General features: G+C 46.2%; 1 pseudogene across 1 annotated transcript in view; it reads right to left on the reverse strand.

Annotated features, from left to right (window-relative positions):
• Positions 1-14,795: 14,795 nt before the first annotated feature.
• LOC308038720 (tau-tubulin kinase 1-like) overlaps positions 14,796-25,195 on the reverse strand; it is a 43,655-nt pseudogene continuing 33,255 nt past the window's right edge. Inside the window, exons 4-5 of the transcript in view lie at positions 16,338-17,920; positions 14,796-15,230 (exon numbers count right to left, since the gene is read on the reverse strand). The product of the transcript in view is annotated as a tau-tubulin kinase 1-like (transcript). The remainder of the gene's footprint in view (positions 15,231-16,337; positions 17,921-25,195) is intronic.

Here is a 25,195-nt window from a genome sequence, read left to right on the forward strand (position 1 = left end):
GCAGGTTCTCTCAGTTTCTGGTAGGCTCTGTTAGCCCCTGTTGTGCTCTTTCAGACCCTATCAGGCTCTTTCGGGCCCTGTCAATTCCTGCCAGGTTCTGTTGGACTCTTTCAATCTCTCTCTGGCCCTTTTGGGCTCTGTTAGGCTCTGTGGAGATCTATAAGTCTCTGCCAACCTGGGTCAGGCCCTGTCAGGCTCTGTAATGCTTTGCTGAGCTCTTTTAGTGTGTGTTGCACTTTCTCAGTGTCTGTCGCACTTTCTCAGTGTCTGTCAGGCGCTGTTGGGATTTGTCGGGGCCTGTCGAGTTTTCTCAGGCTCTGTCAAGCCCTCTTGGGCTCTGTTGGGCTCTGGCAGGCTTTGTCAGGCTCTGTCTGCCTTTGTCATGCTCCATAAGTGCTCCAAGGACTGGACGCTCTTTGTGGATGTCTGTTGCACTCAGTCGGGATTTCTCATGCTCTGTCAAGATCTGGCTGGCTCTGTCAGGACTTGTCGGGCTCTTTTAGGCTTTGTTAGGGTCTTTCAATGCGTGTAGGGCTCTATCAGGCATTGTTGAGATTTGTCGAGCTCTGTGTGGCTTTGTCAAGATCCATCGGTCTCTCTCAGGCTCTGTCAGGTTCTGTCAAGCTCCTTTGGGCACTTTCTGCCCTACCAGGCTTTTTCACGCTCTGTAAAGCCCTGTCATGCTCCATCAGGCCTTGTCAGGCTCTGCCGGATTCTGTCTGGCTTTGTCGGGCTCCATCTGGCTCAGTCAGGCTTTGTTGGTATCTGTTGGACCCTATCGTGCTCTGTCAGGCCATTTTTGACAATGTGGGTCTCCGTCCGGCTTTGTTGGACTCTGTAGTGCTCTGTCAGACCCTGTCACACTCTGTCAGATTTTGTCTTCCTCTTTAAGGCATTGCAGGGATGTGTCTATCTCTGTTGGGAACAGTAAGGATTTGTCTGGCTCTGTTGGCCCCTGTCAAGCTTTGTCAGGCACTGTTGGACTTAGTCGGGCCTTGTCAAGCTCTCTGAGGCTTTGTTGGGCTCTTTTGATCCGTGTCGGACTCTGTCAGTCTTTGTCAAGATCTGTCAGGTATTCTTGCCCTTATTCAGGAGTTGTCGGGCTCTGTCGGGCTTTCTCGGGTCTATCGGGCTCTGTTAGGCCATGTCAGGATTTGTAGGGCTCTGTCAGGTTTTGTTGGGCCCTGTTAGGTATTTACAAGATCTGTCAGGCTCCATTTGGCATTGTTGGGCTCTTTCAACCTTTGTTTGGCCCCACGGGGCTCCATTATACTGTACTGAACTTCCGGCTTTGTGGCACTTTGTCCTCCTCTGTATGGCCCTGGCGGATTCTTTTGTTCACTGTCATGCACTGTTGGCATTTGTCGGGGCCTGTCAAATTTTCTCGGGCTCTATCAAACCCTCTTGGGCTCTGTTTGGCTCTGGCAGGCTTTGTCAGGCTCTGTCTGGCTTTGTCATGCTCCATAAGTGCTCCAAGGACTGGACGCTCTTGCGATGCTTGTATTCACACAATTATCGCATATTCATTTTAATTTGGGGCAATTTTTAACATAAAAGCATCTACATTAAGAAAGAATTGCATCAATCTAGGGTTAAGGTTGATTTAGTTATTTCACGGTCTTTGCTGCCATCTAGCATCTTTTAGAGTACATGCAGTCTGTTTCAAGCGGAGCTTCGCGGGGGTTCTTTTCATTTGTCTGATGATTGACCTCTCCATGTTGGCAGCTCTCCTCGGAAGCGCAACTAGTACACACATTAAGTAAATTATTAGTTTCTTACTTACAATACATTTATTAATTTCTACTAAAACATCATATAAGCAATCTGCTTCTATACAACTTAATCTTCTGTCTCTAGCTCGTCATGCAGGAGGATCTAAAATTTGAAAAATATCCCTAGAAGAGGCTGTCTTAAAAAGCTAGTGCTTATGTGACTGCACGTATGCAAGTTCATGTATCTGTGAGTATACAGAGGTCAGCGTATGAATTTGAATGTTCACAAAAAGGCAAAGTGGTCCGCTTTTTGCTGTGTGTGCACACGGGATTACTTTGTCGATTCAGAAGAGCGACAACCTGTGCACATGCAAAACTCCGTGTTGAAACACGTCTGCATGTGTTCTGGTAAACAATCCAGTGTGCATGTTTAGAGAGTGGCATATATTCAGACGTGCCTACAGGTACACTTCTGAACGCCAGGCACCCAAGGGCTGAATGTCTGTACAAGCACTTGCACCAGTGTGCGCCATCACAAATTTAGATGGAAGCGTTTAATCTCACTCAAGCACCAATGTTTGCCTTCAACCACACGTCAAAAACAAAATTGTCAACAGATGCTCTGCTATTCATTCTCTGTCCAGCATGGTTTCTTGTATTTCTCTTTTCGATTGCTGGCTTAGCGTGTTTTGTTTTGTTTTGTTTTGTTTTGTTTTTTTGTTTGTTTGTGGTTTTTTTGTTTTTGTTTTTGTTTTTTTTTTTGTATGACTAGGTACACCAAAAGACCGAGATAGCGTAGGAAAATTTGCCATCTATCTTCTTCAGTGCTGGAACCTAATTGCTGTCCCTTCTCTTTGTCCACGTGCACACATAGGATTCCTCACCCAAAAACGTGCAGAAACCTTTCCACAAGCATCCAGGTATGTGCACCCACCACACCATGAATGCATACACAGCTAGAGAAAAGCACGCACATTTTCACACACTGACATATTAAGAAAACCTGTGGCCACACACATGCACACTTCCGCAAGCACGCCCTCTCGCATCTATTTACAGGAGGACATACATGAAAAATGCACTTTCATGCTTGAGGGTAAACACGTCTGTTGATGGCTGGGATAGTGCACACAAGTTTAAATGGCTGCATGAGAATTCACTTTTGGAGGGTACCTGAGATATGAGCACGTTCTTGAACGACCCTGTGTGTGGAAGCATCTGTGCTTATAAATGCTTGTCTGTCCACATGCGTGTGCCCTGTTGTAGGTTCCTTTCATGTTTAAGCTTGAGTGGGTGTACTGCGGAGCTGTTTGTTGGAAAGTTTCCACATATGTCTAGTTGCACAGTCCTGCATTTCTCCTGTGGACAGATGCAAGGGAGCTCTGATAGTCCAGAATCAGAGACAGACATCGGCAGAACTGAATGCTGTGCCATGGTACTTCTCTCCCATGGCAAACACTTCACTGTCACCCAAGAAATTATGCTTAGCAATCAATCTACAAGAGAAATGCAAAAAAACCTTGTCATAACGAGCAAGAGCAGCAGAGCATCCCTTCACAAGCTTGTCCCGATATATAGCTGAGGGCAAACACTTGTGTGCTTGTGTGAGAGCCAGTGTCTTTCTTGTCACTGTCTGGTAGTTTTGCACAGTTACAGGTGGTGGCACTACTATTAACATCTAGGATACCTGCAGGCTTGACCCAGTGCAGGTAGAGACAGTGTCCCTGACAGCTGGTGTGTGGAAGCACCTGCCGAATCTATTCTTGTCTCCTCACGCATGTGAGTACATGTCTTTCTCTCCACACGCATGGGTGTTAATTTCATTGTCTATGTGCATCTGCACTGGTGTTGGGCTCAACTCAGTGCTTTTGTTGACACTTTGTGCGTGTTGCTTGTGTCTGTGTGCAGCAGAACAATCATGACACCTCAAGCGAACAGAGAAAATGGGAATCATCTAGGTAGAGGCAACAAAAGCAAAACAAGGCAGATTTGAAGTGTGTTTGATGTAGACAGTTTCCCTGCGCTGACTTTTCACAGTCATACCAGAAAAAATCTGAGAGGTAGATCTACCCGAGAAACGCTTCCAAAGAGGTCATTTAGCGAAAGACCAGCAGAGCCTGTGTGATATGGTTGCATGTGTAGCCATTCGTGTATTAAACATCTGCATAGAAATGTGTCAGTTTGCACAGACATACATGTGATTGTACGTTTATACACGATGATAGGGGTGCAAACTTTTGGACATGGTCCTGTGTTTGTACACGCTTGTGAGACCTTCCATGGGGTGTATAGGCTTGTGCGTTTTTTTTGGAATGTTTTTTATACAAGTGCTGTAGCATGTGCACAACTGTGAGTTTTTAGGGAGGAATTTCTGCGTATATGGAGCTGACCTCTCCCCTGCTTGCATGTGGACACAGAAGCAATATGAATGGAAGCTGCTAAAGCAATGTAGACTGTTGATGAGGTACAAAGGACTAACCCATCATTAACCAATGACAAGATAAATGCTTTCTAACCACCTGCCTAACGAAGGGATATTTTTCAAATTTTAGATCCTCCCGTGTGACAAGCTGGACACAGAAGATTAAGTTGTATAGAAGCAGGGTTCTTAGCTTATGTTTGACTAGAAATTGAGAGATGTATTTTATGTAATGAACTAATCATTTATCCATGTGTGTACCAGTTGCGCTTCAGAGGAGTACTGCCAACGTGGAGAGGTAGATCATCAGACAGATGAAAAGAGACAGAATCTCCGTCGAAACAGACTGCATGTTCTACAATTGACACTAGATTGCAGCAAAGACCGTAAAATAACTAAATCTGTCTAACCCCGTGATACAGGGAATTCACCATTAATTAACTAACAATTAACTTACTAACAATTAAAGACACTTAGACAGCTAACCCTTTAACCTACATCACTATTGCCTAGCCTTGCTTAGTTTGGTGTAACTTATTGTACAAGAAACAGGACTTCCCTGGTGCCTTGCAAAGGTAATATTCCTTGGGTGCCTCCTTGGTGCATCCTTGGGTGAAGAAGATAGAAACTTGGGCACAGGACAGGAGATACGCCAGTTTTAACCAACTCAGCAGTCTGAGACCTAACCAAGTCATCACACTGGACCAAAGGTGAATGTGTACAGAGAAAGTGATCCTGGGTTCACGATCGTTGGGCAGCTCCAACCAGGGGGAGACGGAGGTGTAGACGATGGATATGGTCTCCCGGAACTCATTGTAATATGAACCACCTTCTTGGGGATAGGTTATGAATATGTATAGGTGTTCCTAAAAACTTTCATGAGTATGTAACACTTTACTGTATTCAACCAAGCTCACAACTACTGTAAAACACACACGCATTTTGAGTGAAGCTATTCTCTGTGTGTGTACGACGTTGTAAAATACATACCTTCCTTACAACCTCAAGGGTTGTAAGGTCATTTCCACGCCTCATTTTGGTGAGCCAGCCAGGAGGGCATTGTGCTTGGCTGCTTGGACAACTGAGGAGGTAGTCTTAGGTGTGCCCCAAAGTTTTTTTTTGAAAGATCTCCACCTCTGTTGTTCATTGTGGGAGCAGACAAAAGACCCCCGGCCACGAAAGCAGTTAAGGTATGTTGTAATAAAATTGCATTTAATTGCATGTGGCGGGGAGCCAGTAAACCGTAGAGAGACGTCTCATGCGTGGCCAGAGTTTCTGCAGTGGGAAAAGTACCTGAGTGGGAGCTGCTGTCTGTTTGTGGGCCAGCTGCAGCTGCTAGGGTTGTAAGGTCATTTCTGCACCTCACCTGCTTTATGTAATTCTTTCTTAATGTAGATGCTTTGTATGTTAAAAATTGCCCCAAATTAAAATGAATATGCAATAATTGTGTGAATACAAGCATCGCAAGAGCGTCCAGTCCTTGGAGCACTTATGGAGCATGACAAAGGCAGACAGAGCCTGACAAAGCCTGCCAGAGCCCAACAGAGCCCAAGAGGGCTTGACAGAGCCTGAGAAAACTCGACAGGCCCCGACAAATCCCAACAGCGCCTGACAGACACTGAGAAAGTGCGACAGACACTAAAAGAGCTCAGTAAAGTATTATAGAGCCTGACAGGACCTGACCCAGGTTGGCAGAGACTTATAGATCTCCACAGAGCCTAACAGAGCCCAAAAGGGCCAGAGAGAGATTGAAAGAGTCCAACAGAACCTGGCAGGAATTGACAGGGCCTGAAAGAGCCTGATAGGGTCTGAAAGAGCACGACAGGGTCTAACAGAGCCTACCAGAAACTGAGAGAACCTGCCACGGCATGACAGAGCCCAGCAAAGCCTGAGAGAGACCAATAGACCTCACCCAAGATTTAGAGAGCCCAAAGGAACCTGAGAAAGCCTGGCAGAGCTCAACACAGTCTCAAAGGGCCCAACAGAGACCAACAGAGCCTGAAAGAACCCGACAGAACTTGACAGGGCCCGATAAATCCTGACAGCGCTTGACAGCAAACAACGGAGTCTGGCAAAGCCTGACAAAGCACGACAGAGCTCAACAAAGCGTTACAGAGCACGATAGGGCCTGACACAGCTTGACAGTGCCTTACAGATCCCAACAGAACCTGACAGAGCCTGACAGGGCCCAACAAAGCTTCAAGGAGCCCAACAGCACTCAGTGGGGCCTGACAGAGCTGCATAATATTCAATAGAGCCCGACAAAATCCGACAAATCCTGGCATGGCCTGACAGAGCCCGATAAGATCCCGAGAAAGCCCGACAGAGCCCAACAAAGCCTGAATAAGGGCAAGAAAGCCCAACAGAGCCCAGCAAAGCCTGACTGAGTTCAACATGGATCAAAAGAGGCCAACAAAGCCTGATACAGCTTGACAGGTATTGACAAGGCCTGACTAAGTCCAACAGTGCCTGACAAAGCTTGACAGGTGCCGACAGAGCCAGACAAATCCTGACAGAGCCCAACAGAGACTGACAGATCTCCACAAAGTCATAAAGAGCCATCTCATTCAGGCCCTTTCAGGCTCTGTCAAGCTCTTTTGGGATTTGTAGGTCTCTGTTAGGATTTGTCGGGCTCTGTCAGGCCCTGTCGAGCACTGTCGGGTTCTTTTGTGATTTGCCTGACCCTGTCAGTCCTTGTTGGGTCCTGTCAAGTACTCTTGGGCTTTTATGAGTCATGTGTCGATCTGTCTGTCTGTGTCGGGCTCTGTAGGGCTTTGTCAGATTTGTCAAAAATTGTAAGGCTTTTTCGATCTCTGTTGGGTTTGCTGGCCTCTTTCAGGCTTAGTCAGGTTCCAGCTGGCTCAGTCAAGCTTTGTCTGTCTCTGTCAGACTCTCTCAGGCTCTGTCCAACTCTGTACGGTTCTGTTAGGACCTGTCATGTTTTGTCAGGCTCTGTTTGGCAATGTGGGACTCTGTCCAGCTTTGTTGGGCTCTGTAGTACTCTGTCAGGCCCTGTCACACTCTGTCGGGTTTGTCTAGCTCTGTATGGCTTTGTGGACATCTGCCGGGCTCTGTCAGGATTTGTCTGGCTCTGGCTGGGCCCTGTCAAGCTTTATCAGGCACTGTTGGGCTTAGTCGGGTTCCGTCAATACTTTTCAGGCTCTCTTGGGCTTTGTACAGGTACCCTGTTCCTTGGTTGTAGGATGTGTATACCACATCCATCGTATACAGCCATCAGTCCTGCACACATCAGAAGTCACACAGCATCAGGACACTTCTTTGAAGGTCGCAGGATCGTTTTGAGCCTTTAGCCACTATATATAATGAGCACTACTTATATTGTTATAATAATAATAATATGTAATATATATATAATATTATTCTATATATATATACGATATTTTTTATTCTTTACTTAGAAAAGGCAAGCAAATCCACTACATGGAGCTTCATGTGAAATATGCTTGTGTTGATCACATTAACAGGGTCACAGGCATAGAAATACAGGCATAGTTACACACAAGGTAATCTGAATCAGACACAAGGTGGCTTCAAGGAAACTCAAATATGTTTGTAGCATCAAGCTAGGTTAATGTCCCATTCCATGGGGACAGGATGCATAAATACTTTTGTGTTTACTGGGGTCTTAGCTCCTATTTTTGCTAGCTCAACTCACAACCCTCAACCAAACATTCAGACTTCTGGGAACTAAGACCATATTTGATGCCAAACCCTGGTTCAAGTTTAGCAACAATATATTTAGGTTGTGGGAAAGACTGTTGTGAGAGAGCCTTTAAGCTAAAGCAATGCCAGAGAGGAAATCTAAAAATGTAAAGTAAAAAGGAACAAGAAAAAAAAAAAAAAAGCAAAGGTAAAATCGTTGAGATAATGCCACTGTGCAGCACAAGAACTCACAGATAAGACCCTCAAAAAAAAGCAGTAGAGAAATTGAGGTGACAACTGAGCAACAGGAGAATGAGCCTATTTCAGGAAGCCACAGAAGCTGACAGCAACTTACCAGAAGACGTGTGCTGTGTGCCTGCAAGGTGGCTGCGAGTTTATGAATGTTTGGACAAGTAATGTGTTTGAGCCCTGTACTGCGTACATCAGGCTACAAACGACAGCTGTCTCCTTGTAGGCTGTGTCTAGTCCTGCCTGCAGAATCTCCTGTGTTCAGTAAAGGTACCTAAGTGAAGGTGTTGAAAGCGTATGAACTTACCAATTGATGAAAATGAGCTTTCATGGCTACCCTGTTCCCCCTTCCACCAGTCCTTCCCAAACTTGGTAAGAAACTATACTACACATACCTGGAAGTGGTCTGCACACAATAGCCACCAGGCAACGTGCACATGGTGAAATTACTGTTGTAGGAGTGTAGTCATTATTACTAAAAATGAATCCTGCCAGCAACTGCTACCCTAAAGACAGGTAAATCCTCTCAGTTTTGGTCAGTCTGCTCCTCTAACAAATGTAAGAGTAACTTGCAAAATGCCTAATCATGAACTACAAAGAATACTGTCCTTGCAGTGCACATTGTCTGGCGCCAGCACAATTAGTTGAGTCTTAACATGTATCTCAAAACTCTTAGCTAAAGTGTCCTTTAGCTGAACTTTGCTCATTCTATGCTCATTATAATGGTAAAATACACACCCCTAGACCCAGGCCCAGCCTGGGACCCTTCCTCAACAAGTATGCATAGTGGTAAAATGACTATGTAACCCATATGCAAATATGTAACCAACTGGCTCTTAGGACTTGCCCTGAGGGTGTGAATGTAGCGAAAAGGTTTTGTATATAATGGCTTTTACTTTCCTTTCTGGTGTGCTGGCTTTATTTCAGCATCCAGACTTGCACAACTCTATAGTAAACACTATCTTGCCTAAAACTGGCTTATTTGCGTGCACGCTGGCTAAGAACCCTGGTTTTGGGATAACAAGAGCTGTCCTCAGCTTACGTGTCAGACTGCCAAAGGGGATTAAAAGTCAAACCATGCCAAGTTACTGGTTTGCTTCTATTCCACTTACAGCATATTAATGTACAGGTCCAACTGCAGCCCTAGCTGGCTGGTCTCAGCAAAGACTATAGATGGGGTCAGTAAAATATTGTAATGCTCCCAGTAGTGCTCAAATTCGGAAGACCATATAAAGCAGAAGAGTCCAGTCATGTAAAACACTGGCCCTGGCCAGCTCTGCAGTTCAGTGAAAATCCTCATGGACCAACCAGGTGTTGCTCCTGCAAACAGATGCACAAATGTTACTTGGCTGTGACATCTAGGCTTCAGAGAGCTCTAAGCTTTTGCATACCTATTTACATGCAAAAGGCAGGAGCCACATCATTGATGCTCCTCTTGAAAAAAGGGAAGGCTCCTCTTCCTTGTCAGATTGTGTTTTGCGGTTGGTTGCAGCCAACTGAGTTGTCGTGATGTAGAAACCTAGAGACAATCCTAGCCAATGTCCCTTGGCAGCAATTCAGGTGGTATTTCTGTTTCACATGGCAACACTAACAAATGGGAGAAGACACCAATGAAATGGTAGACAGGTTTTTAATGGCATGATCAAGAATCCCCTTTTAAAAACAAAATTAATGACAACTGTGTCTGATATGAAGAAGAAATGGCCTCATCATTTATTGTATTTTTTAAAATGTGATCTGAAGTTATGACAAATGGCAGGTGGATCTGTACACAGACAGGGCCTCAGTGATACATGCCAGATTTTATGGCCAAGAAATTTGCCATGCAATTGAACCGGATCACGGTTCCTCGGTCGCAGTTGTACATTCTGTTTGCAGTGTGTAAACATTCTCCAGTTGCTTTCATAAAGAATGCAAAAGAAGACATGTAGAGAGATTTAGCCTTGGGAGCCAGTCACATTTCCAAGCAGGCAGTACCAAGGAGTGAAGTCGTGTTTCCAGGCCAAAAGACTTTGTGCCAGAGGCAAAAGAAAATGGCATGGGTGCACCAGACACAATGTTTCTGAGTGTAGAGTCACATGCTATCATGTTAAAAGGCAATATACACAAATCATCTGTGTTTCCAGCTTCAATTCCTGCCCAGAGAAGCAGCAGCCCAGGTCCCAGAGCACAGCAGTGTTGCTGACATTGGTTTTCACACACACAGGGCTCCTTGCCTAAAGCCCCGCGGTTCTGCAGAGCTCCTCACACCATCTGCAGGCGACAGTTCAAGAGCCTCTGCCTTGCAGCCCTACAGTCATTTAGCCAAGCGCTGAGTGAACATCAGCCCCTGTGTCCTTGCAGCGACCCCGTGTCAGACCTCACCCCTGCAGCCTCCTCTAGTTTAACAGCTAAGACGAGTTCTCAGCTTGGTACCTAACAGGAACCCACCTCTGAATTTGTTGTGGCAGCTCCCTTCCTCCTTTTAGCACAGAGGGCATCATCAATACATACTTCAAACCTGCTTACCAGACATTTGCAGCTCCAAAAATAAAAGGGATAATGTTCTTCCTTATAACCTAGAGCACCAGTCTGCATGATAGAGGGTCTGCTGCATGAGTTGGTGGACAAGTCTGCCTCAAGCTTTGTAGAAAACCAGGAGGGCTTCAAGCCTCCAGCCAGAAAGGGACTGACCTGCAGGGAGTACACAGTGACTTCGAAGACAAGATCTGCTTGAGGAGGCAAAATTAGGGACCAGGGGAGAGGAGAGTCATGGTGTACAAACCACTGTTATTTCCTGGGATCCTGGCTATGCTTGGGGTCACGGTTCACCACAGTGTTGCAACCAGGGCTATTCTCTGGCCTCACAAAGATACCAACCCCAATGCACATGGAGATGCTGCCAACCTGCCTTCAGGCCAACTGGCTCTGCTGTTACAATCAGCATGGTCCCAGCCCCTTGGAGCACAGCGACAGGCTGAAGAAGGGCAATACCACCATTCAGGGTTCTGCAGGAGACCATGGGAGCCGGCACACAGTGAGGCCATGGGCACCCACCCGGGACCCGTAGAAAGGGAAAAGGGCCTGTACAGGAGCCCAGCTCACTGCTTTGCATGCAACTGAGTAGCTGGCAAACAGACAGAATCAAAAGTGGTTGCAAACTCCCAGGTGCTTTGTGAAACTAGCCTAGTGCTGCTAGGGGATATGTATATCATTAGCGCTATTTATATTGTTATAATAATACATATGATAGTCTTTACTTAGAAAAGGCTAGCAAAGTCTCCTGCCTCTCACATATTCCAAAGACAACTGACTCAGAAATGTTTGCTACTGAAACACAAAGACTCTCATCTCAACAGAGCATTTGCAGTATCTCATGATATCCGGCAGTCCCAAAGACACTTCTGCTCCCAACACACGACCCTACAGTGCTCCTCCTCTCTGTTCCTACCACCCATATACATGTATGCACAGACGCAGGCACGGTGGCAGCCTGTCTCAGGGGTCACCTCAACATGCACATGAGCACAAGCATCTGCAGTTGGCCATGACAGATTCTGCAGCAAACACACTCATGGGGAACACACGTAGCGTCAGGCTCTTCACAGAAATTCCTGCAAACATGGAAAAGTGCTGAGAAGTCTGCTTCTCCTCCTCTTACCCCAGTTTCCTTTATTCCTCCTAGCCATTTCATCTGCTTTGGTCAGCTCAGTCTTCTCTTTGATCTTCTCTTCTTTGCAGTGAAGCAAGGATGCAGCTATACACCAACACCAATGTTTGAGCAGCCTTGTGTTTCCTCAAGACTTGACGGAGCTTGCACACTATGTTTCATGGGCAGAGAACAGCAGGGGTTTGCATCTCCTGCATTTCTGTGATGTGACAGCCCACCATGTCCTGTGATGCCATACTGAATTGTCTGGCATACCTCAACCACTTAACCCTAACATCACAGGCCTTGTCCCCTGCTGTCCCTAAAAATGATCTCCCATGTTTTCTCCAACTAGGGCAGGTGTCCTCCTAGCCTCCCTGCAAGGTGGGGTAAGAAGAAGAGAGGACCTGGAGGAGTTGTTGACCCTTTTGCAGGCCAGTTTAAACAGTTATGTTCACAGAGAGCATCACTGCTGGTCCACATGCCTGCCAGAAAATCCCTCCAGAGAGACACGCAAGAGGAATGGGAACTTCTGCAAGCAGGGTGTGCTGTGCACCCTGATGTCAGGCGTACCATGGGTTCACACTCACCACTGAGCAACTGAAGGGCAGAACCTTGAAAATCAGAGCCAGGGAGGAGATCCAGAGCAGCACCCACATGGCAGGGGCTTTCCTGTGTCCCTCTGCTGACACCTGAAATAAGGATCCAGGCACCATCTGCTGCAGCACACTAACAGGGCTGTTAACAAGGGGCTTGCAAGCATCCCTCTGACCACGTCTGCCAGAAAAATGCAGCTGTGTGGGACACCTCTTGTTACCAAATTCTTGAAATCCACTTGACTGGAAGAGCCCAGCACTGAAACTCCTGTAAAAATAACGTCGGTGAAGGAAAGAGGCAATGTGACACCCAACCAGGATCACAGCATCACTTGCTACTGGGAAGGAGAGCAGGTCTGCACACCCAAGCCTGTGGGACACAGGGGGACAGTCAGGCCCTGCAAGAGTTACCCTTAGAAGCCTTTCAGTAGTAACAGCACCTGGTACCTCCTGCACAGGCTGTCTGGGGAGGAATCATTGCTGCAGTCAGTCAGCTTTCACTTCCATCACAGCTCTTTCTCATCAGAAATAACTGAGGGAGCACGCTGCTTTTGACACACTCTCCTGCTCCCCTCTGTGCCAGGGACAGCAGGGATGCAGGACTGTGCTGGATCAATGAGGCTGGTAGCACAACCACAAGGAGAGACAACTCATGCCAGGCCCAGATCTCTGTGGAGCCAGCTGCACCATTAGCCCAGCCCTGTCAAACAACACTAGGAACAGATGATGTTTTCTGTGCTGGAAATAATTCACTGGCTTTCTGGAATCTGTTCAGATGTCCACAGAGTACCCTGTTCTCGCAGCCACCCCATCACAGCTCTCATGCTCCTTTCCCGAACAGTTCCTGTAGATGTAAACAACTTCAGGATTCCTCAGATTCAATGGCCATCAGTGTGACTGTTTGTATATTTGTTCAAATGAATCAAGGTTATTATTGTCCAGACACCTCTATCAAGCTTTGTTGTCTGCAAAGAGTAAATATGCAGCTGTGGGGATGGGTGTACAGAACAGTCGTATTTTCGTTCTGCCTCATGCAAAACATCTTTTAGGCAAGTCAATGGTGCGGGATCCAAAGTATTTGGGTCTGGAGTGTTTACCCCTGCAAGACATTGAGAAAATTTTGTGGCTACAAGATCTCACCAAGCTCAGACAGGTATTAGTCACGCTGGCTTTCATTTTCAAACATTCCTAATTAGTCCGGGGGCTAAAACCTTGGTTAATTTATTTCTAGCGGAACACTAAGCTTCTGCTCTGATAATTTTACTTGAAGAATACAGCCCTTGCTTTTACATTCCCATTGTTGTGTGGAAGAGCTGAGCACTGGGAAACACATAAACGTGACCTCCACAACTCAGTCCACTGTACTCTTAGACAGAAACGCACAAGGTTCCCATGGCATGCTAGCAAACCTCCTCAGAAAGCAGCAGCTTTTGACTGTGCTACAGGATAATTTCCCACCCTTCCCTGCAGGGGAGCTGTGGCTGAAACCACAGTGCCAAAATTCACAAACACCAAGATCATGACAATAATAGCACAAGGAATTTAGGTGCAAGGGGCACCTAAGCCAAAGGCATCCAGTGACTATTTGCATCTTCAGCATGGAGCTGTGTTTGGTGGACTATAGTCTTATGGCACCAACCACACTCAGGTCGAGAGGAACCACCCATGTTGGGAGGTATGGTATCCACAGATCACAGTTTGGTATTGGGGACAGAAGCAGCTGCAGTGTGCTCCCTTCTACATCAATTAGCAAGCACTCTTGATTTCCCAGCAAGCTGCCCATACAGCCCTACTTCTATCTAACTATTCACCACAGAGGAATCTACTGAAAGAGCAGCCGTGTTGCTGAGCAGAAATGCCAGATGGCCTCCTCTGTGGGACACACTGGAGCAGGTAGCAAGGCCTGCCTGTCTCCTATTCACAAATGCAGAGGCATCCCTGGAAAGAAGACCCCCTGCTCCAGCCTGCCCCTGCTCTTATCTCAGCACACAAGGATGCATTCATCCTTCTTGGCTAAGCTGGTGACAATCCTTTGCTAACACAGGTGACAGGAAGTGAGCCAGCACTCAGGTAGATGGTGGAGGCCAAGGCTAGCATTTTCCCAGACACAAGAGAGGAGGGATTTGCTTGCAGAACAGGAGCCTTCCTGTCCAGCAGACCTTCCTCTCATCATCTCTGCTCCTCTTTTCAAAGCCAGGGTTGGTGTTGGTGACTGGTATTGCTAGAGAGAGGGGAATGCCTGGGGACGGAGGGGACTTAGGCACTAGGCAGGCTGCCTGGGTTGCTGCTTGGTGCTGTGCATTAGCAAGCGTGAGCTGCAGGCTGGATGTCTCCCTTGAAGAAGGTTCTGTGGCTCACATGCTCTCAGACCCTCGGGAGCTGATCACAACTGTGTGGGGTGAGAGTGTGTGAAGCATTGAACTACAGCTACTGCTATACACTCGTGGGTCCAGCACGGAAGGCTGTGCTGCAGCATCTCAACTGTATACTATATGCTGAAGTTACCCAGGGCTGGCAGAAGAAGACCATTATCTGGCAGCAGCCTTACTCTCCAGGGACATTTGCTTTCCTTTGGTTGCTGGACTCTGAGTCTGGGTTTTTGCTCTTTGTTGCTTTTTGGCCACACCAGGAGAGGTCAGGGAATCCCCTGTCAGCCCCAGGGCCTGAGCTGCATGCTGAGGGGGAAGGAGAAACTTGCTGGAGAGCAGTCCCTGGCTTATACTTTTGGCAGGGAGAAGGGTTTTCCCTCCAAGGTGGCAGCAGGCTTCTGGGAGAAAGCACTGGGGTTTCTTGAAGGAAGGACAGGGCTCTGAGGGGCTCTGAGGGGAGATCCACAGCTGGACCTCCATGAGCTGCTCCGTGGAGGAAGAGAAGTGGAGCTCAGCTAAGGAGGAAGCCGACTTTGTGTCTGTGTAGTTCGCCGCTCGTTTGGGACACTTCCAGCTGGTCTCTGTGCCTGAAGCCTGCAGAGGAAGAGAAAAGGGAGGATGAAAGGGAATTTCTGCAAGGAGCTTAGGGCTCCTGGCAAGTTTGGCATGAATGTTGCTGAGCAATTATAAGAAGTCTCCAGCACCAGAATGACAGGAGTTTTGCTGTGGACAAGACAGGGCACTGGTTTGAACACTCGTGCTGTTAACTAGTGTTGGCCCTGATCCTCCAGTGCTCTCTGAGACAATGCACAAGCATGGTTTGGCCAATAGCACATATCTGTGACTCTTCTTGACATGCAGCATGGATGTAGCAACTTCTTTCAAGGTAGCAGGTACAATCTGGGAATGTGGGGATGAGCTGGATTGCACCAGCTGGCCTCTGACAGTAACTACTGGTAGATAAACCAACCCACAGGGATGCCCTCCTTTCACCCCACACCTCTGAAAGAGCAGAATTTGCTAGACCTGTGGCAGAGCCACATCAGCATCTCTGCTCCTGGGCTGGACCTCCAGACCCAAGTTCAGGAAGAAAAGCCAAACACTGCAGAATTCAGAAGGCTCACTTCCCCTTATATGTCTATGCTTACTTGATAGAGAACAAGGTACCTTCAAAAAAATCCCAAGACACAGGGATATGTAGGAACTCAGACCATGTGGAGGTGGTCCGTGCTGTTCTGGATCACTGACAGAGCCCATGCACGTACATCTCCCTCTCTCCACCTCTTTGCATGCTGGCCATCTTCTGAGGCAATCACAACTGGCAACCTTGCAGCCCTTGGAGCTCTAATCACAATAGCCAGGTCAGTCACAACTGTGCCAAGTATGCTGCAAAACTGAGAGCTCAACATGGGAGGACTCTGCTATTATCAGGATCAGATCAAATGAACGAGCTTGTGAAACGGAAGAAGGCCTCAAAGCCAGGGCAAGAGAAGAGGGCTTTGGCCCTTTGGCCAGACTGAGCCAAAGAAGGCAGAGAGGTGGCAATTTCACACATCAGTGAGCTGAAATTACTGTAGGAAAACAGGGATGGACCACTCATTCAACCCAAGTGAAAGGTAAAGCAGTAGGAGGTGAGCAAAGTCCTGGCTGCATCTCCTTAACAAGTCCAACATTTTGCATTGCTCAGCATTTTGGTCTTACCTGTAGGCAAGAGCCGCATCCTGTGGAGAGCTACATAGCATGGCCATTGCAACAGCCATGGAGTTCTCAGACTTTGCCGCCTCTAGTGTTGTTTTCACTGGTGTGATGGGCCGAGGAATTCTGCTCTTTGTGCTTATGGGTCTTTCTTCTTTCCCCAGGGGAGCAGCCTTCTCTTTCCCAGCCTTCCTTGGGACTGAGTCATCAGAGTCATGTGTGTCCTCCTCAGAACCAGTGGCTGAGAGGGTTTCTGAAGCCTGCTGCCTCTCATCGCTGGAGGATGCTGAGGAGGAGGCCTCTGAGGCCAGCCGAAGAAGGCGGTTTTGCCTCTTCTCCATCACGAAGCGAGCCAAGTCAGGTTGCTTTGCCCTCTTATAAAGCCTTTCTTTGGCAGAAAGTGATGTTGAAAGGTCTGAGCCAGTGTCCTCCTCAGAGAACAAAATGGGTATTCGACTTCTATACCTGGAACCAAGAGGCCTCCTGGGGCCTTTATGCTGTGTGTTGAAGAGGATCTCTGCTCGTTTCAGGTGTTCTGCCACCAGTGCTGACTTCTCAAGGTCAGAATCCCTTGTCACCACCTTACCAGGCTCATCCAAATCCAGCGAGAGTGACACTTTGTCAGAGAGCTCTGGCTTGTCTTTGAGAGGCTTTGCTTCAGCATTGGGAAGGGGCAGCTGCTCCCCTGCTGTTTCTGAGGTGGTTTCAATGTGATTAGCCGAAAGCGCAGAGCTCTCTGTCTGTGCCCCTTCCAGTCCTGAATGTATGCTTTCATTCTCTATCTGCACCAGGTTGTCCTCCAGCTCTTCTTCAATAATGACCTCCTCAAACTGGCCCGGAGGGCAGTTTTCCTCATGCCTCATCAGCTCGCCACTGGAAGACATGACATGTAAGTGGGTCTTTTCAGCAATATGAACAAATGTGCGCTCAACTTTGGTAAAGGGGGAGGAAGCTGTAGCCACTGTCACGGGGGGGCTTTGGTTCAGATTTAAGGACTGAAGAGAGGGTCCCTGGCTCGGATACATGCAGTTGGCTATCCATAGGCTGTGGCCGCTCACTCTGAGGAGTCAGTGCAGCAAGAGTGCCCAGATCAACTTCTGGAACCAAGTCTGTGGTCACTGGAGACTCTTTCAGATCACCTGGCGAAAATAGCACTAGTGTTTTGGAGCCTTCCTCCAGCTCCAGGTCCTCACCAGCAGTGGAAGCGCGACCCTTGGATCCCTTCTGGTCATCAGCCAGGAGTGTGGAGGGTGCACACTCCTGGCTGCGCTCTGTGCTTTTTTGACTCAGGCCACTGCTGGAACCATTGTGCATATCAATCTCATCCCCTTCCTCCTCTTCCTCCTCCTCGTCTTCTTCCTCATTGTCTTCTTCCTCCTCCTCCTCTTTTCCATTTATTTCCAGATAAGGTTCCAGAGGTTTGCAAGGGGCAGTCAAAACAACATTTGAGAAATCAACTTTCTTTATCCGCTGGGATACCTTAGGCTTTTCCCAGTAGTCTGACATATCTTTCTGAAGTCTTGATAAGGCAAACTTAAAGGCACTGCCTTGGGCAGACCATTCATTTCAAATGACTTCAGCATATATGCCTGCAAGAAGACACATGTGACAAAAGAAAAGGGTTAGTATTCAGACATGGCATGGACACAGACATCAGAATCAAGAGCAGTGGGAAGCATCAGTCGAAAGATTCTAGTCCATGACACTTTCAAAATACATGCCTGAGCATTGATCCCTCAATCATTTAATTCATACAAACCTTAGAGAGATTCACACATACTCATAAATGAAGGCAGAAAAATGTGCCAAAGGAGTTCCTTTGTTAGCAGTCTTTACCTGGACCTAAAAGAGATTTTTGCAAGCAATTCCTCAGGATTTTTTTCATGTTTACCAGTCTTCTTCAGTATTTATATATTTATTACAATATTTAAATATTTACATATTCACTTCTTCCTTACTGGAACCATTCAGCAACTCTCTTTCATTCCTAGGCCATGGTGAACTCAAGGGGCCCCTCAGGGCCAGCTACATTTGCTGATGACTTTTCCATATTATCCACCATTGTCTTGGGGGCAATACCCTTGTAGTGCTCCTGTGTTCCCCTCTATGCTATTCATCCCTCGCTCCTGCTCTCACATCCCTCCAGCAACTCATACTTCTGACTCTTACAGGCTCCTTCAGCTTTCACTAAAATGATTCGCAAGTTAAGTCATGAAAGCTGACATATGAAGTATCATTATTAGACTCTGGGGTGTCCAAAAACTAAAAGCAATGGGAGGACAGAACAGCTGGTCTTTCTTGAGTAGCAGTCTGTGGTGGAGAGATGGCCCATAAGGCACCAGGGGTAGGTTGTGAATTGATCACAATACCAACAGAAAAGCAGCAACTCACACACACATGCACACACTTGAACAAATAAGCAAAATAAGCAAAAAAATCGCAAAATAAATAGGCAAAATAAATGTCCATTGAAGTTTAGTCTAATTAACTATTAGTTGCAAATTAAAACCACAGAAGCATCACTCTGTAAAATGGATTAAAAAACCAAACCAAACCAAAACCAAATCCCAAAACATTTAAGTCACCCTTCTTTAAGAGGGCTGAGAAACAAAAGCCTCTCTGTAAACTCAACCAATCAATAATGCATCAGGTTACTTTTCAGTCCTAATTATGAACAGCAGGCTCCAAACATCTGTGTTTGCAAGTGGCATTTGACAGTATCAGAGGCTACGACTAAACAAGCACCCATTTAACTACCTGGGCTACAGAGCTGCCATCAGCCAGCACATTCATCTGGCTATGGGAACAGAACATTTTGTCTCTGAGAGGGAAAGAAGCCCTCCATAGCTTTTCAGTCCATTGACACAATTTTCAAATTGCGCTGTAAATCTGCATGTTATTCTGTGCAGAGCAACTGCCTTATTAGTATGCCTGAAAAATGTAAGATCTCTATGCTCATGTATAACAGGGACATTTCAAATAGCTCAGTGGGCAGCATCAAGCTGTTATGCATGGTGAAAAATTGTTATCTATTTAATATTTCTTTTTATATCTTATAAATTAAAACACAGGCTGGTGTTGGCAATGCCTCTGGACTCCAAATCATTGTCTCTTATTTCATTAAAGCTGAAGTCTGGTGCTGAAGATGACCCTGTATTAGCCTGATTTAGTCTTTCACTGACCCACTCTACCTTTTCTCTTAGGATGACAGATTTGGGTCTTGAACTGGTAAGAGGGACTTACCACCCTTTGCAAAGAGAATTACCCACTTGACTTCCTCCCTCAAGCATTTTTTGGACATTAGCAGCCTAAAATTGGCTTCTGCCTGTTGGCTGGATGTGGTTTTCCCAGGACATATACCTGCAGTGCTATCCTGGAGTCTTAACCATACACGCTTCCTCAGTGGAACTGGGACCTGATTAAAGAAGCCCTGACCAACATCTTGCCTTGTGCTGAGCCTCCCACTGGAAGGAGTACCTGATCCCCAATAACAGTTCACCTGCTGCTCTACTTCATCCCATTTTCTAGATGCTGTGATTGATGGTACAGCTTTGTGATCGCTGGTTTCTCTGCATATGTAAACTTTCATACATCCCGTCAGCTCCTACGAGCTTGTGTCATCTCATCTACTTTCTGGTCAAGAAGAACTGAATCCAGTCCTGCAGTGTACATCCTCTGTAGGTCAGAGATACGGTTTATGTGTCCTGCAGTCTGCCTCACCAGCAGCCCTGTCTCCAGCAACCCCTCTTTCCTCAACAGCTCTTACCCTTGCAAGACATCAGAAGTTTTACTGAGATGAGATTCACATGAAGCAGTAAGATATGATACAGAGCTGGACATCATGATGTTGCTGTAATAAAAATAATGCTTCTTTCCTTCTTCTGCTCTGGTACCCCTTTGCTGTCATTCAGTTGTGCAGTAGATACCTTTCTAATCATAATGTACTTCCACCTCTGGCTGTACAAATTCTTTGTGGTATTTAGCAAATGAACTGCCCTTCTGTCTGTAATTCCCCATGTATTTTCTATTTCCCTGCATGGACACTGCACCCTAAGCACAACAGTGATTGTTTGGCTTCTGCCTACCTGTGGGAGACTTGGACTGCTTAACCTGTTGCATGCAATACCCCAAAATTGTCAGAATGCTTTCCTTAAAGAAGCCCGAAGCTGTTGTTGTTTTGCTGCTGCAAATGCACCATGGAGAAAATCTGAAGAGCATAAATATGCCAAAAAATATGGAGGATAGAAGTTACCTACAAACTCAACTAAAAGAAACTTTGTTGAAATGCTGCTTGCATCAATTATTTATTTAACACATATTTTATTACCTTCATTGCTATCATCACCTGAGGCTGTTAACAAGGAAGAATGTCCTAGGGCATCAAAGTATGAGATTGGCTTCACTGTTGAGTTAATGTAATCAGCAGCTAGCTGTAAGCAAACAGCCTGCCGGACCAGGTGTTCGCAGTTTGTCCTCTCTTGGCAGTCATCATGTGTCTTCTGTACTACAGGTCACTCAGCTGCTCTAGGACTTTTTCCCAAAAGCTGGAGAAGAATTTTTCTGTTCTGCTGTGCCAATGGGAAGATGCCAGAAGATCAAGAGTGGAGAGTCTTAGCTTGCATCTTAAAATTGTAGAATAAAAAAGGTGTAAGGAATCTCTGGAGGTCTCTGCTCCAGCCACCCCTCAAAGCAGGACTAACTCAGAGATGTCTGCTCCAGGCCATGTCCAACTGAGTTTTGAGTATCTTCAAAGACGGAGATCTCACAACCTCTTTGGGACCCTGTCCTAGAGTTTGAGGCTTTTCATGCTGAAAAAGTTTTTCTTTATATCTAATTTCTACATCTAATTTTCCTTTTACCCAGCTTGTGTCCATCACATCTCATCTTTTCATTGTGATCCTCTGAGAAGAGTCTGGCATCATCCTTCCATCAGGTGATTCAAGGAAAAAATAAGATCCCACCCCAACCCTTCTCTTTTTAAGGCAGAACAAACCCAACTCTCTCAGCCTCTCTGTATGTCATATGTTCTAGTTCCTCATCATCTCGGTGGCCCTCTGCTAGGCTCCCTCCACTATGAGAAGGAACTATGCCATGAGTTGAGGCAACCATCCCGTTTTAAAAAGCTACCAAGACTGTGAGTGGGCAGGGCTACCCTGGATCTGGACAAATCTGAGTCAAAAACACTGCCTTTACCTATAGCAAGCTCCGACCTCTGCCTATGTTCCTCTCTTTCTCGGAAGACACATTTGCCTGTCTTTGGGCAGTGAACCATTTTTTTCCAACCTGCTTGGGCTTAGATCTTAACTCCTGGGTCTTTTGACTTCCCAGTCAATTGTCCAGGAATGCATATGGCTGTTAATTAGTCTGAGCATGTGTGCCCCACAAAGTCTCTGCATTTCACATCTGTAACACTCTGTCTTTTCACTGAATTTAAATTAAATTTGGCTAGTAACTACTTTGGGCAACAATATGTATTTGGAAGGCAATAAATATGCCTGCTTTGCACAGAGGCTACAATTAGAATATGAAGAGGAAGGAGAGTCAGGAGAGAAAAAGATCTACCTGCTTGTATTTGGTAGAGGCAGAAATCAGAGCCTTCAAGTCCATCTCTGTCCCCGTGCTCATCAGCAGCTACGTGGAGTCTGGGGATTTGTCTTTAAACTGGTGGGGTTTCAAATTAGCAGGATCATTGGCAATAGGACATCCTCAGAGGAGACTTACATTACCCAATATGGCAGCTGGAAAGTTTCTACATCCCAGTGATGCTGCAAATACTGCAAAAATCAGCAAAGGTGCAATCTCCACGGAATTACAGAACAGTTGGGGTTCAAAGGGACCTCTGGAGATCATCTAGTCCAACACACCTGCTAAAGCAGATTCAGCCAGAGCAGATCACACAGGAATGTGTCCAGGTGGGTTTTGAATGTCTCCAGAGAAGGAGATTCCACAACCTCTCTGGGCAGCCTGTTGCAGTGCTCTGTCACCCTCAAAGGAAAGAAGTTTCTCCTCATGTTTACATGGAACCTTCTATGTTTCAATTTGTGCCTGTTGCCCCTCATCCTATTGTTGGGCACAACTGCAAAGAGTCTGGTCCTATCCTCTTGACACTCATCCTGGAAATATTTATGAGTATAAATAAGGTCCCCTCTAAGCCTTCTTTTCTCCAGACTGAACAGACCCAGATCTCTCAGCCATTCCTCATAAGAAAGATGCTCCAGACTCCTAACAATCTTTGTAGCTCTCTGGTGGACTCCCTGCAGTAATTCCTTGTCCTTCTTAAACTGGGAAGCCCAGAACTGGCCACGGTACTGCAGATGTGGCCTCACCAGGACAGAGTAGAGGGGGAGGAGAACCTCTCCTGACCTGCTGGCAACACTTGTCACAGCAAGTTTACAACCATGTATTAGAAGTTCCCAGGTCCCCTTGTCACCAAGAATGTAGCCAGATGTGTTCTTCTCAGACAGCAGCACAGAGCAGACTCATGCTGGTGGGTTCAAGAGCAGTACCAACATCCAGATTGTTAATGCGCTCCTCTGTATCCTGCCTCATGCCAAGTCACGCACACTCTGCCCAGGTCCCTTTAGCAATATGGAGTGATGACAGCACTTGCCATGCCTGTATGGCTTTCTGGTGATCTTACAGCTCTTGAATGCATAGAGAAAAGACCCTATAGCTTGTCTGTGCCTACACCCCCACAGCAGAGCAGTCTGTGGCACCGCACAGAGTGGGCCTGGCATTCACCAGAAAAGCCTGCCGTCTCCAGAAGCTCTGCACTGACATGGGGGAAAGGGAACAGTTTCTCAGATAAGCCTAATCAATTTTCTCTTAGACTGTAGAATTTCAGATTATCATTTTTCTCCCATCTCTTGGTTTTAAACATTTTAAATGCAATAATTTGTGAAACAAAACCAAAACCAAAGCAAACCAAACCAAAACAACAAAACTAAAAAAAAAACAAACCAAACAAAAAAACCCCACCTGGTACAAGAAAAAGATCACAATATTTGGCTAACATAAAACTAGGAAATACTGCATCCGTTCCATCTACCATTCTGTTTCAGACCTTGTTCTGAATCATCTCTCAGCCAGTGGCATCCATGCATCATCCATGTGCCAGTGGCATGGATGGCTCTATGGCATCCATGCATCCTTCCGCAGTGTTTCAAAGATGCACATGTCCCACATACCAACAGTCTTACAGAAGCAAACCAAAATGTGCTTTAAGGTGTTTATCACAGAGGAGATGGGCTTTGGACCCTGCTAGAGGCAGACTCGTAAGAATCCTGACTCTCCATACAATTCCCAGGAGAAAAAAGAGACTCACACACTGTACAATCCTGTAAGTCAGAGACCACAACCAAATCCCAGCTCTTCCTCCCAGGCCGTCACCTGCCTGCACAAACTGCTTTCTGTCTGTGAGGAGTTGGGGTCTTGTACTTCTTCTGCAAGCGGGAAGGTTTCCAGCACCCTTTCCACAGGTACCAGAGCCTTTGCATGCACCTACTGCCTGCAGCCTCCCTCTCCAGCCCCTTTCAGAAAAACACTGAATTAGTAACTGTGCAATTCACACCAAAGCGGACAGGGTCTGTCACCATGTCTCCTCTTCCAACCTGATGCCAGACAGACCAACAGCAATAGGGGTTGGACCACATGCCGCTCTACAGTGGCGACTGCTTTCAGATGTGAGTCACAATGAAAGCAGCACGGTCGGATCCACTGAGCAGCCCAGGCAGGAGAATGTTACTTGCAGAACAACCACAATTTTGCATCTGCTTCCCTGGGGCTTTGGGGAGTGGAGGGACTGGAAGTTTACCAGATGTTCTTAAATGCCTTGTCAAATGGCTGATGGGAGACAGCCATCCAACCACCCTGTGCAGACCATGCTGCCAGCCAGTGGAGGATGCTCAGTGAAGAAACCAAGAGAAATGTGATAAATTGTTTCTGCTGTGTTCATAGGTGTTGAATTGTACTAGCTTAAGTTTAGCCAGTTTGGATGCTGGTAACCATCAAGGCAGAGCTCTAAAAACTTTCATAAGTTCGGGCTAGTTGTAACCTGCTGCTGTGATATGACTGGGTTCAAGTGAAATTGATACTAGCCTAAATTTATGTAAATTGAACTCACAGTGTGGCCTTCCCAAAGTACATTAAACACATCTCCAACAGTCACAGAACTTTGTTTCTATTTCCAGATCTGTCTTAACTGTGAGTTTTCAGCGATCACATTAGTAACCAATAATAAAACTCTCTCTGTTCTACCAGAGCTCTTTCATATTCCAACCTGGTGCACCCAAGGATAAGCAGGGGAAAACTGCCCAGAGCTGGAAGCAAAGGGAGCAGAAAAACAAAGCAAGAAAGCAAACAAAAAACCCAGCCATCAACAAGGTGCTGCCTTTAATTCTTTAATAAGGTTTTGGTAGTATACAAGGAGTTTTTTTTCTTTCCTTCTTTTTTTTTTTTTTTATTGTAGTTTCAAGTGTAGGATTTTACAGTACTATGTACTATGCAGCATATGTACAGTACTATGCAGCATTTACAGCATGGTCTACATACAGGTAATCAATGCATGCATTTATACAGGAGGCAGAATTAAAATTCTCTCTCAGTATTTCTATATACACAATCGTACAGTGTTTTTCTTCTGAAAAAAAGCTTTAAATTGGTCTTGCATGCTCAGTGTGCAAAAAGAATTAATGCAAGCATATATTACAGTGTTATTGCAGTACAAAAAGGGGTTGACCTTAGGCTCTAAAGGGATTAGATACAGGAAGAATAAAAAGACTCAAGGAAAATAAGCTTTGGATCCCTTTAGTAAACTACATCCTTCCAAATGGCTCCCTACTCAGCATTGCCTTTAAAGCTACAGC

The sequence above is a fragment of the Nesoenas mayeri genome (assembly GCF_963082525.1).
Source record: "Nesoenas mayeri genome assembly, chromosome: 3".
NCBI classification, from domain to species: domain Eukaryota; kingdom Metazoa; phylum Chordata; class Aves; order Columbiformes; family Columbidae; genus Nesoenas; species Nesoenas mayeri.